This window comes from Octopus bimaculoides, chromosome 14 (assembly GCF_001194135.2).
Source record: "Octopus bimaculoides isolate UCB-OBI-ISO-001 chromosome 14, ASM119413v2, whole genome shotgun sequence".
Taxonomy (NCBI): domain Eukaryota; kingdom Metazoa; phylum Mollusca; class Cephalopoda; order Octopoda; family Octopodidae; genus Octopus; species Octopus bimaculoides.
The window spans coordinates 55,332,783-55,335,773 of NC_068994.1; the positions used below are offsets into that span (position 1 = coordinate 55,332,783).

General features: G+C 39.0%; 1 protein-coding gene across 1 annotated transcript in view; it reads right to left on the reverse strand.

The window, feature by feature from the left end:
* Nucleotides 1-2,991, reverse strand: part of LOC106877991 (cholecystokinin receptor type A) — a 44,030-nt gene that overhangs the window by 39,637 nt on the left and 1,402 nt on the right. The window lies entirely within an intron of this gene.

Consider the following 2,991-nt stretch of genomic DNA (forward strand, 5'->3'; position numbering starts at 1 on the left):
AGAGAGAGAGAGAGAGAGAGAGAGAGAGAGAGAGAGAGAGAGAGAGAGAGAGAAGGAGTGATCCGAACACATTTCTAGATAGAAACTATGCTGAATGCTTTTAGCGTAATTCATTATGTTGCAGAAAATAAGAGGTCACGCACTTTAGTTTATGTAAATTTTGAGGTCACAAGATAATTACTAAGCAGTAATATAAAGAGAAAAATCAAATCTGGCACTGACAGGAATGAGATAGAAAAGAGGATATTCCGTAGCTAAGTATGTAAAACTGGTCCTCCGTCGATTACGACGACTAGGGTTCCAGTTGACTGGATCAACAGAACAAACAGCTCGTGCAATTAACATGCAAGTGGCTGATTACTCCGCAAACACGCGCACTCTTTAACGTAGTTCTCAGTGAGATTCAGCGTGACACAGAATGGGACAAGGCTGGCCCCATTAACTCATTTTTGCCAGCTGAATGGACTGGAGCAACGTGAAATGAAGTGTCTTGTTCAAGGACGCTTCGCGCCGCCCTGCATGGAACTCACGACCTAACAATCGCGAGCCGAGTATTCAACCGCTAAGCCAGGTGCCTTCAAAGTATGTAAAGTAGAAACGCGAAGACTATAAACAGAATCACGGTTGAATTAATGTATCATGAAAGTTATGCGCTCATATACATACATACATACATACATACATACATACATACATACATACATACGTACACATATATATGAATAAGTACAGCAATGTGCATATATACGCTTGCATGCATATGTATGTGCGTATGTATATAGATATATACACACGCGCATACAAGTACACATATCTCTGTATGTCAATGTAAACATGCTTATATGTGCTTATATGTGAGTAAATAAAGAAATGGAGAGAAAAGTCACTGCATGGCCAATCCCCTGCAAGGCTTGACGGAGGGGAAGTGAGCCTGAGTGAAAGCTAACAATGGCTCAAAAGCTCTGGGCTAAAAAGTCGAAACGGAAGGACTTATCCTCGCTGCACAAAACCAACGCTTGACTACGAATAATTATAAAAGTAAAATGACGAAAACATGTCCTAACACCAAATGCAGAATGTGCAACCAGCACAATGAGGCAGTTGATCACATCATCTCGGGCTATCCAGTCCTTGCCAAATCTGAATATATAGACACGACAAAGTAAGCAGTTATATCTACTGGACGATATGCCAACAATATAACATAAAACTAACAATAGGTAGTACAAACATGTGCCAAGCAAGGTATAAGACAACGATCAAGCCACAATTATCTGGGAGATGCCAGTTCATACCGACAAAGAAATAAACGCTAAACTCCCAGACATAATAATCAAGGATTGGGTGGAGGGAAAACACTTGCTTACTGATAGACATTGCAGTCCTTTCTGATCAAAATATTGTCTAAAAAGGAAGTGGAGAAATTGTGAAAGTGCAAAGACCTCGAATCTGAAGTATTCAAGATGTGGGGCATGAAGGTAAAAACAGTACCAATAATAACTGAAGCATTGGGCATCATAAAAAAAGATATGAGCAAAAACGTAGAAGCTATACCTGGATCCCTCAACACGACACACTATCCAAAGAATAGCCCTGCGAGGAACAGCCCACAACGTCCTATGCAAGACACTATCAACTCAATAATACAACCCAAACAAAACAATCCACAAACACAAGACACGCTCTGTAAAGCAATTACCCAGTGAAATAAACTTCTACCAGTAAGCTAGTTAACCAACGCATTACAAACTCAACACACAATACAAGCAGTAATACAACAAAAGGCTGCACCATACCTCAAGAGGAAAAAAAAAAAACTAACACAATATGAGAACGGGAAGAGTTTGTGCACTACAAACAACAGAAAAAAAACGCACAGTGCTGCACAGACTCAGCAACATGGAGGTGTAGTAGGCGATGTAGTAGAAATTTGCCTCAATTTACCAAATATTTTTGCCACAAGGACAGCTTGGGGGAGATGGGGATGAATCGATTACATCGACCCCAGTGTTCAACTGGTACTTATTTTTATCGACCCCAGAAGGACAAAAGCAAAGTCGACCTCGGTGGAATTTGAACTCAGAACGTAACAATGGGCGAAATACCACTAAACATTTCGTCCAGCGTGCGAAGGATTCTACCTGCTCGCCACCTTAAAATAATGATAATAATAATAATAATCTTTTCTGCTATAGGCAGAAAAAAAAAAAATAATCCTTTCTACTGGGAACACAGGGCTTCAAATTTGGAGGAAGGGATTAAGCCGATTACCTCGACCCAGTACGTAACTGGTACTTATTTAATCGACCCCCAAAGGATGAAAGGCAATATCGCCCTCGGCGGAATTTGAACTCAGAACGCAGCGGTAGACGAAATACAGCTAAGCATTTCGCCCGGCGTGCTAACGAATCTGCCAGCTCGCCGCCTTAAAACAATAATAATAATAATAATAATAATGTTAATAATAATAATAATAATAATAATGATAATGATGATGATGATGATGATGATGATGATAATAATAATAATAATAATAATAATAATAATAATAATAATAATAATAATAATTTACGATGAGATAAACACTGGAACTTAGAGAAACGGGAGAAGCTGTGATAAGGAATAAGTTTCACGGTGTTTACCATTCCGTATGAGAACACAAATAAAGTTCTCTCTACTTAGAATTCAAATTCGCATCGCACTTTCCCATCTACCAGATCAATGATTTTCCGTATTTTTCTAGACATTATCACTAATGTGGTGATGTCAAGTTGCGTGCGAATATAACACTTGGATGTAAACATAATCATGCTCGAATATGACATGCTTATCGATACGTCAACACAGGTCAACGCAAATGCAGACACATTCACGTGTGTTTGTGCAGGCCCGCGCAGGTTTATACATATACAGATAATCGCACAAACGTACTTACGGTAAAACACACACATACACACACATAAGGGTGTATATATATATATATATATATAT